This window comes from Panthera pardus, unplaced genomic scaffold (genome assembly GCF_024362965.1).
Source record: "Panthera pardus isolate Hobbes unplaced genomic scaffold, ASM2436296v1 HiC_scaffold_2, whole genome shotgun sequence".
Classification (NCBI taxonomy): domain Eukaryota; kingdom Metazoa; phylum Chordata; class Mammalia; order Carnivora; family Felidae; genus Panthera; species Panthera pardus.
This window is the reverse complement of record NW_026526765.1, coordinates 64,939,566-64,953,934: the sequence shown is the minus strand read 5'-3', so window position 1 is coordinate 64,953,934 and position 14,369 is coordinate 64,939,566. Positions and strand designations below refer to the sequence as shown.

Sequence of the window (14,369 nt, the reverse complement as noted above, 5' to 3'; positions counted from 1 at the left end):
GATACATACCGAGTTAATTCCATCGTGTGGATGTACCAGTTTATTCATTCACCTAATTGAAGGACATTTGGATTGTTTTCAATTTGGGCAATTATGAATACAGCTGCCTAAACTTTTTTTGGAAAACATTAGTTTTCGTTTCTCTAGGGTAAATGCCCAAGAGTGGGATTGCTGGTTCATATGGTAAGAATATTTTTAGATTTGTAAGAAACTGCCAAACTGTTTTCTAGATTGACTGTGTCATTTTGTATTCCCACCTGCAATGTATGATGGTTTGACTTGCTCTCCTTTGCATCATTGTCAGCACTTGGAATTATAAGTACTTTTTATTTTAGCCATTCAAATAAATGTGCAATGGTATGTATCATGGTTTTTTCCTAAGTTTATTTACTTTCTTTTGAGAGAGAGGGAGAGAGAGTGCATGTGTAAGTGGGGGAGGGGCAGGGGGGTGGGGGAGAGAGAGAATCCCAAGCAGGCTCTGTGCTGTCAGTGTGGAACCCAGTGTGGGGCTTGATCTCATGAGCCCAAGATCCTGGTCTCAGTTGAAAATAAGAGTAGGAAAAAAAAAAAAAAAAAAAAAAAAAAAAAAAAAAAAAGGGGCGCCTGGGTGGCGCAGTCGGTTAAGCGTCCGACTTCAGCCAGGTCACGATCTCACGGTCCGTGAGTTCGAGCCCCGCGTCGGGCTCTGGGCTGATGGCTCGGAGCCTGGAGCCTGTTTCCGATTCTGTGTCTCCCTCTCTCTCTGTCCCTCCCCCGTTCATGCTCTGTCTCTCTCTGTCCCAAAAATAAAATAAACGTTGAAAAAAAAAAAAAAAAAAAAAAAAAAAAGAAAATAAGAGTAGGATGCTTAACCAACTGAGCCACCCAGGTTCCCCAACATCATGGTTTTAAATTGCTTTCCCCTTAATGGCATATGATGTTGAGTGTCTTTTCATATGCTTATTTTCTATTTGTATATCCTATTTAGTTAAGTATGTGTTCAAGTGTTTTGCCCATTTTTAAGTTGAGTTGTTTTTGTTTTGTATTGGGACTTCTTTATATATTCTGGGCATAAGTCCATTCTTTTTGAGTATGTTATTTACAAATACTTTCTCCAACTCTGTAGCTTCTCTTTTAATTTCAAACAGTATTTTTATAAAACAAATGCTTTTAATTTTAATGAAGTCCAATTTGTCAACTTAGTCTTTTGTGAATTGTATTTTTGGAGTTAAAACCAAGAATTATTTGTCTAATCCTACCTCATGAAGATTTTCTCCTATGTTTCATTCTGGAAGTTTTATAGTTTTAGGTCTATGATCCCTTTTGATTTACTTTAGTATCTTGGGTAAGGTTTAGGTTGATGTTCTTTTTTTTTTTTTTTTATAATATAAATGTCCAATTGTTCTAATGCTATTTGTTGAAAGAAGTGTCCTTTCATCTTTAATTGCCTTTGTGTCTTTTTAAAAATCAGCTTGCCATATTTGTGTGGGCCTATGTCTGAAAATATGCTACCAGAAAGGCCATATATTGTATGATTCTATCTGTGTGTACTACCTTGCCAGTACCATTCTGTCTTGATTACTGTAACTATATCATAAGTCTTAATATGGATAATGTGGTTCTTCCAACTGTATACTTGTTTATCAATATTATTTTGTTTTTTCCTACTTCCTATGCCCTTCCAATTAAATTTTAGAATCACTTGTTTATATCTACAGAAAAAATCCTGATGGGATTTTGATGGGAATTCTGTTAAATTTATAGGTCAGCTTGGGAGAATTGATATCTTTATTATGTTCAGTTTTACAATCCATGAATATAGTATGCCTCTCCATTTATGTAGGTTTTTAATTTATTTCATCAGCACTTTGTAGTTTTATCTTGAACATATTTTGTTAGTTTATACCTAATTATTTCATGTCAGGGAGGTTTTATAATGATATTTAAAGGAATTTTATTTTGTAATTACTCAATGCCAATATATAAAATGTAACTGATTTTATTGATTTATTTAATTAATTTTTTTTTTAAGTAATCTTTACACCCAACATGGGGTTCGAACTCACAACCCGGAGATCAAGAGTCACATGCTCACCAACTGAGCCAGCCATGCACCCCAAGATATAACTGATTTTATTGTGTTTACTAGATATTTACAAGCAAAATAATGGATTTGGACCCCTATCTCATATCACGCACAAAAATTAACTCAAAATGGATCAAAGACCTAAATAGGATAGCTAGAACTTTTCTTAGAAGAAAGTATCTTCATGACCTTGGGTTAGTTTTTTTTAGGCATGACACTAAATGCACAAGCAACTAAAGAAAACAAGATATGTTGGACTTTATTTATATACGGGCATAATATCTAGAAAAACCAATTGCAGCATCTTTTGTGCTTCAGTGGACACAAATAAGAAAGTGAAATGAAAACCCATAGAATGGGAGAAAATATTTACAAATATGCAATCGAACATATGTGTCCAGAAAAATGAATGCTCATAGTAGCATTATTTATAATCGTCAGAAAGTGAATGGGGAGCCTATTAGGCTCAGTGGTTAAGTGTCTGACTCTTGATTTCGACTCAGGTCATGATCTTGTGGTTTGTGAGTTCCAGCCCCGCATTAGGCTCCATGCTGGTAGTGTGGGCCTTTCTTGAAATTCTCTCTCTCTGCCCCTCCTCTGCTCTCTCTCTTTCTCAAAATAAATAAATAAACTTAAAAAAAGTGAAAATAACTCAAATGTCCATCAACTGATGATTACATAAATAAAATGTGGAATATCCATGGGATACAGTGGAATATTATTTAGCCATAAAAGGAAATAAGTACTGATACCTGCTACAACATTGATGAACCTTGAAAACATTGTCAGGAGAAAGAAGGCTGCATATTGTGTGATTCCATTTACACGAAATGTCCAGTTAAGGCAAATCCAGAGAGACACAAAGTAAATTAGTGGTTGTTGGGAGGAGGGAATGAGGAGTGACTCTGTGTAGGTAAATCGTTACTTGTTGGGGTGATTTCTGAAAGTATTCTGAAATTAGAAAGTGGTGATGGTTGTACAACTTTTTGAACATATTTTAAAAAAAAAATTTTTTTTTTTTAACGTTTATTTATTTTTGAGACAGAGAGAGACAGAGCATGAACGGGGGAGGGTCAGAGAGAGAGGGAGACACAGAATCGGAAGCAGGCTCCAGGCTCTGAGCCATCAGCCCAGAGCCCGACGCGGGGCTCGAACTCACAGACCGTGAGATCGTGACCTGAGCTGAAGTCGGACGCTTAACCGACTGAGCCACCCAGGTGCCCCAACTTTTTGAACATATTAAAAGCACTAAATTACATACTTTAGAAGGTGAATTTTATGTTATATGAGTTATATTTAAATAAAAGATTATGCCACTTCAAAAACATGTTTTAAGGTAAAATATATTTGACAAGACAAAGGTGAGTGTGTGCTGCTTGCTGGGATTTTCAGTGTGTTGGGGGCACAGTGTGGCTTTGCAGTCCTCTGCCTCACTTTTGGGCACATGTATTCACATGGAGGCAGCAGGAGAACAGGCTGTGAACCACAGTGATTTTGTTTTTCATTCTTTTTTTTTTTAATTTTCTTTTTTCTTTTTTAAAATTTACATCCAAATTAGTTAGCATATAGTGCAACAATGATTTCAGGAGTAGATTCCTTAATGCCCCTTACCCATTTAGCCAATCCCCCTTCCCACAACCCCTCCAGCAACCCTCAGTTTGTTCTCCATATTGATGAGTCTCTTCTGTTTTGTCCCCCTCCCTGTTTTTATATTATTTTTGTTTCCCTTCCCTTATGTTCATCTGTTTTGTCTCTTAAAGTCCTCATATGAGTGAAGTCTATGATTTTTGTCTTTCTTTGACTGACTAATTTCACTTAGCATAATACCCTCCAGTTCCATCCACGTAGTTGCAAATGGCAAGATTTCATTCTTTTTGATTGCCGAGTAATACTCCATTGTACATATATACCACATCTTCTTTATCCATTCATCCATCGATGGACATTTGGGCTATTTCCATACTTTGGCTATTGTTGATAGTGCTGCTATAAATACGGGGGTGCATGTGTCCCTTTGAAACAGCACACCTGTATCCCATGGATAAATGCCTAGTAGTGCAATTGCTGGGTCGTAGGGTAGTTCTATTTTTAGTTTTTTGAGGAACCTCATAACTGTTTTCCAGAGTGGCTGCACCAGCTTGCATTCCCACATAGTGATTTTAAAAAAAATGTTTCAATAAATAAAATATTTATTTATTTTGAGAGAGAGTGAGTGTGTGTGAGTGGAGGAGGGACAGGGAGAGAAAGGGAGAGAGAGAATCCCAAGCAGACTCCATGCTGTCATCACAGAGCCCAGTGCAGGGCTCTATCCCACAACTGTGAGATCATGACCTGAGCCAAAACCAAGAGTTGCATACTTAACTGACTGAGCCACCCAGGCGTCCCCCACAGGATTTTGTTGACCATGTGCTCTTTGTGGTGGTACTGGTGGCAATGGAATTCTGTTTCTGGACCAGAGCAGTCCAGGTTCAATGGCCTCCTGGAATTCAGTGACTTCCAGCCTGTTCTGCTAAATGCTTAGGATTCTGGAGCTGTTCTGCGTGCATAGCAAGGCATGAGCGTTCCTGGCATACGGTATATGTGCTGCCATGAACCCGTCTGGCCTTGGGGTCCTTGGACAAAATGGCCTGTGTCTTCTTGCTGGACAAGGACTTGTTGGTGAGCTGTCAGGGCTCAACCCAAGCCAGAGAGAAGGGAGATGGAGAAGTGTAGTGTGCTGGTAAGGAGAGAATGGTGGTACAGAAGAGGATGGGATGAAGAAGGGAGCAGGAATGAGGAAAGGGGAGGAGAAGGGGTGAGGAGAGAGAGGGTGTAGGGATGAGGAGAGGGGAGGGGATAGAGACTGGTGGTGAGGAGAAGGATGGGGGTGAATAAGAGGGCGGGACTGAGAAGAGGTAGAGGAGTGTGTGACAAATGCAGTTAGAGTAGGGGTATATTTTCACACTTACTAGGAAACGTATAGCCAGGTCATTGCATTTATTAGTGAAAATTAGCTAAAATTTTTAAGTAAAAAATTTAAAAATTATTGAATGAAGAGGGGCGCCTGGCTGGTTCAGTTATAGAGCATGCAACTCTTGATCTCAGGGTTGTAAGTTCAAGGCCCACGTTGTGTGTGGAGCCTACTTTAAAAAAATTACTGAATAAAGAAAAGTATAGCTGATGGTGGTTAGGGCAAAAATTCTGAAGATGATGTGTGAATGATTAATGCCTGTGTAAAAGATAGAATAAGTGGTTTTGGGGTCAGACCTCATTACATATTTTTGCTCTTCCACTTAACAGCTTTGACACTTTGGCTGGTCTCTCTTATCTTCCATTTTCCTATTTATAAAATGGGGTTAAATATATGTCTGGGATTTATTGTAAGGACTAAAGGGGAAATTTGTAGGTGAATGTGCTGGACTCTTGTGATCCATAAATGGTAGTTCCCTTCTACTGACTAGGACCATCTTGAATGAATCTTTGAAGAAGATAGCTCTAGTCCTTTCCCTAGGATAGCAAAGTCCTAGGGACTTTGGCTGGTCCTGGGGGACCCCCTCTGGGTCCTTGGACCTGACCTGCCTATGTCAGAAACATTGAACATTTTAATATACTTTTCTATGCATGTATTTTTTTAAATGTTTGTTTATTTTGAGAGAGAGAGCATGTGAGCAGGGGAGGGACAGAGAGAAAGATGGAGAGAGAGAATCCCAAGCAGGCTCCACACTCTGTGCAGAGACCAACGCAGAGCTTGAACCTATGAACAGTGAACCTATGAACAGTGTGAGATCTGAGCTAAAACCAAGAGTTGGATGCTTAACTAACTGAGCCACCCAGGTGCCCCTACATATGTATTTTTGATGTAGTTAGGATCATATAGTAGATATAATTTTATGTACTGCATTTTTTAAGTTAACAACACACTATAAATATTTTCTACTTTAATCTTAATCATAATCCTGATATTGATAAATAGACAGCTGAAGAAATAATAGCTTGAAGAAAAATCATATATTATTTCGATGAATGAGAGAAATAAAATATCGGTTAAAAAAATGAACCGATCTATTTGCAAGGCAGTGTGATTTAGTGGAAAGAATTAAATTGTTCGGGGCAGATGGAACTTATTTCAGAGTGCTGACTCCACTAGAAAGCATGACTTTAGTCGCCTATTTATAGTGAGGTTGAAATTAATGTTTTACCAAACACTAATTAAAGAAGGCCTGAATAAATATGGAAACATATTGCGTTCATGCTGGAAGACTCAATATTGTTAATTCTCCCTAACTTGACCTAAAGAATTAAAGCAATCTCAACGTCCCAGAAAGCTTCTGTAGAGTGAATATGCTCCCCACTCCCCCACAATTCATATGTTGAAACCTAATCCTCAGTGTGATAGTATTTGGCAGTGAGGCCTTTGGGAAGTGATTAGGTCATTAGTGTGGAGCTCTCATGAATGGGATTGGTGCCCTTACAAAAGAGACTCCAGAGGGCTCCCTTGCCTCTTCTGCCATGTGAGGATACAGCAAGGATATGGCCATCTGTGAAACTGGAAGCAGCTCTCACCAGACATTGAATCTGTAGGTGTCTTGATTGGACTTCCCAGCCTCCAGAAATGAGAGACATAAATTTGCGTTGTTTATAAGTCACCCAGTCTGTGATGATCTGCTAAAGCAGCCTGGAAGGACTAAGATAGCTTCTCTGTAGATATAGCTGATTCTAAAATTTATATGGAAAGGAACTTGAAAGCCAAAACAGCTTTGAAAAAAGAACAGAATTGAAGGATTTCACTACCTGTTTTTAAGATACACCGTAAGGCAACCAGTGTGATATTGGTGAAAGGAAAGTCACATAGACAAATGAAATATATATGCAATATAAAATCATAAATAGGGTCAACTGATTTTTGACAAAAATAGACCCTCATAAAGAGGATCAGTTGATTTTTGATAAAAGTACAATAGCAGCCCAATGGACAAAGGATAGACAGTCTTTAGCAAATGGTGCTGGACCATTCACATGCAAAAAAGTAAGCCTTGACCTACACCTTATGTTGCATACAAAAATTAACTTGAATGATAGACCTAAGTGTAAGACCTAAAACTATAAAGTTCTTAGAAAGCAACAGGAAAATCTTTTTCCTGTTGAGTTAGGTAACTATCTCTTAGATATGACAACACAAGCTTGATCCATAAAGAAAAGCTGATAGAGGGGTGCCTGGGTGACTCAGTCGGTTAGGCGGCCGACTTTGGCTCGGGTCATGATCTCGCGGTCCGTGAGTTCGAGCCCCGCGTCGGGCTCTGTGCTGACAGCTCAGAGCCTGGAGCCTGTTTCAGATTCTGTGTCTCCCTCTCTCTGACCCTCCCCCGTTCATGCTCTGTCTCTCTCTGTCTCAAAAATAAATAAACGTTAAAAAAAAAATTAAAAAAAAAAAGAAAAGCTGATAGATTGGACCTCGTGAAAATGGAAAACATTTGCTTTGCAAATAACACTGTTAAGAGAATAGAAACCCAGTCCCATATTGGGAGAAAATATTTGCAAACACACATAAGAAAAATCATTTATATCTAAAATACTTAAAGAACTCTCAAAACTCAATAAAACTTAACCATATCAATTTAAAAAGCAGACAAAAGATTAGAACAGACTTTTCACCATAGAGGATATAAAGATGGCAAATAAGCAACTGAAAGATGCTCAACATCATTAGTAATAATTAAGACTACGGCGAAATTGCCAGTAGCCGATCCATCCAGCCTTCCTGATGGCACAGCCTGGATGGTTGGCAGAAGGACAATGCACAGCGACCCTCCAAATGGGAAGCTACTGGTATCCCTCCTGTTACTCATCATGGCCATCCCCATGGTCCAACTGGCACTGATGATTCAAAATAAACCCATAGAAGCAAACTTGGGGATATTTTCTGGGGATGACCCCCAGGACAAAAAAGAAACCTTATATCCAGCCTGTGCCACCCCTGCCTGCCCGTTCTCTACCTAAAGGAAGGATAGCCCCATATATTTCCCAGCCAAGGAGGGGGGCAAATGGGTTCAAAATCCCCACTCTGGCAACAAAGGAATGCATCCATGGATACAAGTTACTCCAACCCCTAGGCCCACTTGGCCCCCAGGAGGCATTCCAGAGCATAACTGGACCTGGTGGGTTAAGGTACAGAATGGTTCATTAGTTCCTAGGTATACATTTGACTTTCTGGGAGCGCATAAGGCGTGGGTTCCCAGGGCCCTCTTGGCTCCCTCCTGGCACCCCAGACCAAAGCAAATACTTTTGTTCCTTGTACTGCAAATGGTTCAAAGGAACAATTAAGAAGTCATGTCCCTGTAAATGTTCCACTTGAGGTGTTGAGAGTTAGATGACCTTTCATGAAAATAGCAAAACAACTGCTTTATACAGTATAAATAAATGTAGATACATAATGAAAGTAGAATGAAGAAATCAATAAGCAAAAAGGCAGGAGGAAACATTACAAAGAAATAACCATGAGGTTCCTTAATGGGTGATTACACAAAGGAACATTTTTAGAATTAGGTAAAGCCGAGAAACATAGATGACACACACTACAAGGAAATTGCTGACACATATAATGCCACGCTTGCCACAATACAGCAGCCACTCTAACACACTGCTGTTGTCTGTGTTCATTTGTTATTTTCGCTGATGCCATTCATCCTTCGGGAACCCCTGGACCTGCTGGGGCTGGACCTCGGCACATCAGATGTTGGCAAGGAGGATGGGGAGAAAGGGGAACCCTTTTGCACTGTTGGTGGGAATGCAAACTGGTGCAGCCACTCTGAAGAATAGTACAGAGGTTCCTCAAAAAGTTAAAAATAGAGCTACCCTGGGACCCAGCAATGGCACTAATAGGTATTTATCCAAAGGAGACAAAAATGCTGACTCGAAGGGACACACACACCCAATGTTTATAGCAGCGCTATCATCAATAGCCAGATTATGGAAAGAGCCCAGATGTCCATCGACTGATCAATGGATAAAGAAGACGTGGTGTATATATCCAATCGAATATGGCAATCAAAAAGAATGAAACCTTGCCATCTGCAACAACGTGGATGGAGCTACTTTGTGTTAATGCTAAATGAAATAAGTCAGAGAAAGACAAATATTATATGATTTTACTCATATATGGAATTTAAGAAACAAAACAGATGAACATAGGGGAAGGGAAGGAAAAATAAAATAAGATAAAAACAGAAAGGGAGACAAACTATAAGAGACTCTTAAATATAAAGAACAAACTGAGGGTTGCTGGGGGGGAAGTGGGTGGGGGCACAGGCTAAATGGGTAATGGGCATTAAGGAGGGCACTTTTGGGATGAGCATTGGTTGTATGTAAGTGATGCATCACTAAATTCTACTCCAGAAGCCGATATTACACTATACGTTAACTAACTTGAATTTAAATTAAAAAAAAAAAAAGAGAAAAGTCCATGTATGCTTAAAATCTCTTAGAACTATACATGGGAAGAAGCAAATTTCACAATTTTTTAATTTAAAAACTTTGTTATTTTTTAACGATTGATTTTAATTTTGCAGTTAAAATTTTAAAAAGAAAACTGCCTTGCTGAGTTGTCACTGGCATTCAGTAAAATATAATTCATCTGATTCGTAAGAGATGCTCGACAAACATCAGCTGCTAGTCCTGTTTTCCTGGGGAGTAGAGAGTAGGGGTTCAGAGCATAGGCTCTTAAGTTAACTGGCCTACATTCAGATCTTGCTGTGTCATCTACTGGCTTGTGCCCTGTCTGTGCCTAGTGTTCTCTGTAAAATGGAGTAATGATTGTATCTATCCTATAGGGTTGTTAAACAGGTTAAATCACTTACTGTAGGCAAATACTTAATGAATGTACACTCTTATTATTAACATGGTTTCTCTCTATTGATTTCATAGGAGACCAGCTGGGAAGTGGTATGGTCTCTGAACTTGGCATGCACTGGCACCACAAAAGGTCTCTGCTGGTGTTTGCCTGTGATGACAAAGATGGCAAGTATGACAGCAGTCGGGAAGCTGTAACTGTGAAGCTGTTGGGGGGTCCTAATGACTCCTGATAGGAGGACCTGGTGTAGGGAGAGGAGGCACTGGCAGAGGCCTTCCTTTGTGTATTAGTTTGGCCTTGGATTCCTGGAGTTGGTATGCGTCTTAAATATTTGTAAATTGGCTGCCTGAATATCTTTTGCAGGAGAAGGAAATTGTCAACTTCCTATTTCCCCAGCCTGAGGGAGGCCCCTCATTTGAGAATGGTGGCATAAAATTACCACAGGTCGGTGGGCTGGCTGCAGCATTAGGTTCTGATAGAGGATCTCTTGAAATTCTATGCCAGGGTTTTGAGAGAGTGGTTTTATTAGTGCCTTTGACCTCTTTCCTTAGGAGTGACTTTGTTGGGCTTGCTGCTGCTTGCATATATCAAAATTCAGTGGAGTAGGTAGGGAAGGGGAGGAATAAGTATAGAGTTTTTTAAAATTAAAAAAGATATTCTCAAAAATTTTATATATTATGTTATATAATTTATATATTATAAAATATATGTTTTATAACATATACGTTTTGAGAATTGAGCATTTAATAAAAGTGACCTAGTTCTAAGGTTTTTAAAAGTCATTACAGGGAGATTTTGTGGTTTTGCATTTTTTTTTAAATCTCAGAAATAGGGTTTAAAGATTACTATAATTCTTTCATTAGTGTTGTAACCAAGAACTCCATGAAATGCATGAAGTGTGAAATGAAGTACACGGGCTACAGCAATCTTTAAAAGTTATCAGTTGTTGGGGTGCCTGGGTGGCTCAGTCGGTTAAGCGTCCGACTTCAGCTCAGGTCATGATCTCGCGGTTCGTGAGTTCAAGCCCCGCGTCGGGCTCTGTGCTGACGCTCGGAGCTCGGAGCCTGGAGCCTGTTTCAGATTCTGTGTCTCCCTCTCTCTGACCCTCCCCCGTTCATGCTCTGTCTCTCTCTGTCTCAAAAATAAATAAACGTTAAAAAAAAAAGAAAATAAATAAAAAGAAAAAAAAAGTTATCAGTTGTTTATGTGTGTGTATGTATACCAGGCCTCATTCTATGAAGGGTTTATGATGGATTATGACAAACACTGAGGAAATTACTAAAATACAAGTATGAAATATAAAATCAGGCTAAGACAAATATAAATTAGAATAGAAAGTCAAGACTGGGGCAGGCAGAGAAATTGAAGAGAAATATGCAAAGAGTTAAGGACCTAACTGAATAATTGAATTAAAATTTTAGTTCTGAGTTCCTCTGGCAAAGTGAAGAGGGGATAAGTCAGTTAGCTTTTATTATTAGGAAGAAAAACACAGGGGTGCCTGTGGCTCAGCTGGTTAAGTGCCTGACTCTTGGTTTTGGCTCAGGTCATGATTTTGCAGTTGGTGCGTTCGAGCCCCGCATCAGGCTCCATGTTGACAGTGTGGAGCTTGCTTGGGATTCTTTCTCTCCCTCTCTCTCTGCTTCCCTCCCTATCTCTCTCTCAAAAAAAATAAGTGAACTTAAAAAGAAAAAAAGAGGGGCACCTGTGTGGCTTAGTTGGTTAAGCATTGACTTTGGCTCAGATCATGATCTCATGGCTTGTGAGTTAGAGCTCAGAGCCTGGGGCCCGCTTTGGATTTTGTGTCTCTGTCTTTCTCTGTCATTCCCCTGCTTATGTTCTGTCTCTGTCTCTCTCTCAAAAATAAACAAACATTAAAAAAAATTAAAGAAAAACACATACCAGTTCCTAAGAGAAAGCAAAACTTTTGTTAGCTCTTACCTCCAAAAGAGATGGCTCATGTAGGTTTTTTTAACAAAAGTATTTTGGCATAAAAAAGAAACCAAAACCCAAATATTCATAGAAAAGATTTGAAAAGGAAGATAAGCAAAAAAAAAAGGACAAAAATTGTCCGTAAACATAACCCTGTGAGATAACCACTACATTTTGTTTATTTGTTTTTTTATTAAAAAAAATTTTTTTTAACGTTTATTTATTTTTGACAGAGAGAGACAGAGCATGAACAGGGGAGGGTCAGAGAGAGGGAGACACAGAATCTGAAACAGGCTCCCGGCTCTGAGCTGTCAGCACAGAGCCCAATGCGGGGCTCGAACTCACGGACTGCGAGATCATGACCTGAGCCGAAGTCGGACGCCCAACTGACTGAGCCACCCAGGTGCCCCAACCACTACATTTTGGCATATATCTTTTCAGGACTTTTCCTGTGATCAAATTTGCATGTAAAAATACATATTTGTTTTATCTTCATAAAAATCTTTTGAGGGGTTGACAAAGCAAGTGTGGCAAGATGAGTCATACAGTTGTAAGCAATATATAGCCAAAATGTAAGCAAAAATCCAGTAACTGTTAATAGACCATTTTCATTTATTGGGCATTCCTTATGTGCTTGGTACTGTAATAAGGACCTTAAGTAAGCTGCCACCAAGTTGTCCCAACAGATCTCTTTCAGATTCAGCATTACTCGTATTGTATGGCTTCAGGCAAATTAAGTCACTCAAGGTTACACTATTAAGTGACAGTATTCAGGACTAGGTTTATCTAAAAGTCTGTATTCTTCTATTGTGATAGGTCACTCTGTCTCTGCAAATATTGCCATTCTCATTTTACAGATGGGTAACCCATGGCTCTGGGAAGTTGACTATTGCCCTAGACTAGTGAGCTATGGAGTACTCCTTCTCGGAGTCTCAGAGTACTGACTTTGCTCCTGCCCTGAGAAGAGTCCCTTCCCACCTTTTGTGAAGAATGTTGTAAACTAGCTTGCTACCACTTTATGTTGGCAGGATGTTGCTGTTCAGATGCCAGGGGAACACTTATTCTGATGGTTTCTGTGAAATGTCAGTGAGAGGAAACTTGGATGTATTGGTTCTTTTTAAAAACTTTTTAAATGTTTATTTATTTTTTTGAGAGAGAGAAAGAGCACAAGTGGGGAAAGGACAGAGAGAGAGGGAGACACAGAATCTGAAGCAGGCTCCAGGCTCTGAGCTGCCAGCACAGAACCTGACGTGGGGCTCAAACCCACGAACTGTGAGATCATGAGCTGAGCTGAAGTAAGACACTTAACCATCTGAGCCACCTAGTTGCCCTGAATGTATTGGTTCTTTTTAAAATTTTTTTTTTAACGTTTATTTATTTTTGAGACAGAGACAGAGACAGAGCATGAACGGGGGAGGGGCAGAGAGAGAGGGAGACACAGAATCGGAAGCAGGCTCCAGGCTCTGCACCATCAGCCCAGAGCCCGACGCGGGGCTCGAACTCACGGACCACGAGATCATGACCTGAGCTGAAGTCGGACGCTTAACCGACTGAGCCACCCAGGCGCCCCGAATGTATTGGTTCTTAATTTTGCAGTTATCCACCATTCTAACAGCAAGCTGCTGTTGCTCCATTTCTGCATAAGTCATTGTGCATGGCATTGTGGCCAATGCCACATTGTGGCATTGTGACCAAATGCAAAAGGTATAACTGAACCAAAGGAGAGTTCATCTTGCTGATGAGTGGCTAGCCAATTAAAAAAAAAAAAAAAAGCTGACACCAATCTTTTGCCATGAAGAAAGATAGGCTTATCTATTGGTGTGGCACCACCCAGGAGAAGGGGGGGCTAATGCTCCAAAGTCCTGAACTCCCTAATGGCTTGCAAGTGAGGAGCTTTAAAGGCAAAAATCAAGGGTGAGGGGTTTGAGGTCATGGGTACTTCTGAATGGTCAGAGACTGGGTAAACTCAAGATTGATTGACTAGTCTTTCTGGCACTGGTTCATCTGATTTCATCAAGATTGTGGTCTGGTGGTGAGTGGTTCCTTTCCCCGATCTGGTTCTGCAATGTGTGTCAATGGTGCTTTGTTAGCAAATGCAGACGCCATACACCCTATGACTATGATAACTGTGCAGCCTATTTCATTTCTTATTCCCTTGGGCTACATTTTCATTATCTTGAGCAAAGAAAGCATCTTGGTGTTTTCCCCAATAATCTTTATGCGCTCTGTCTTTCTGCAGACTTAATTTTGTTGGTGGTTTCATGGGTTTGGTTCAGACAGTACCTCTCCATCAATATGGATCTTTTATTTTCTTCTTTTGGATATGTTATAAGCAAAAGTAGCAAACTTTGCTCCTTATAATTTAAACAAAAAGAAATTCATCTCCTTTGACTAAAGGAGCAATTATAATAGGAAAATTATTAATACACACATCAGTGAAGAAAGCCTCAGCTTGTGGCTGCCTCGGTTGACTGTCAATGTCATGGTCCACTACCCTCTTTCTTTGGCTACACAGTCCTCGATGGCTTGATATCCAGCCCTAGAGAGTGG

General features: G+C 39.8%; 1 long non-coding RNA gene across 2 annotated transcripts in view; it reads left to right on the top strand.

The window, feature by feature from the left end:
- Window positions 1-14,369, top strand: part of LOC109267543 (uncharacterized) — a 62,135-nt gene that overhangs the window by 30,558 nt on the left and 17,208 nt on the right. Inside the window, exon 3 of one of the 2 annotated variants that reach the window (XR_002080169.2) lies at window positions 9,965-10,308. The exons of the other annotated variant lie outside the window; for it this stretch is intronic. This is a non-coding gene — a long non-coding RNA (uncharacterized LOC109267543). Of the gene's footprint in view, window positions 1-9,964; window positions 10,309-14,369 lie in introns of those variants that run through there. 2 annotated transcript variants of the gene reach the window in all.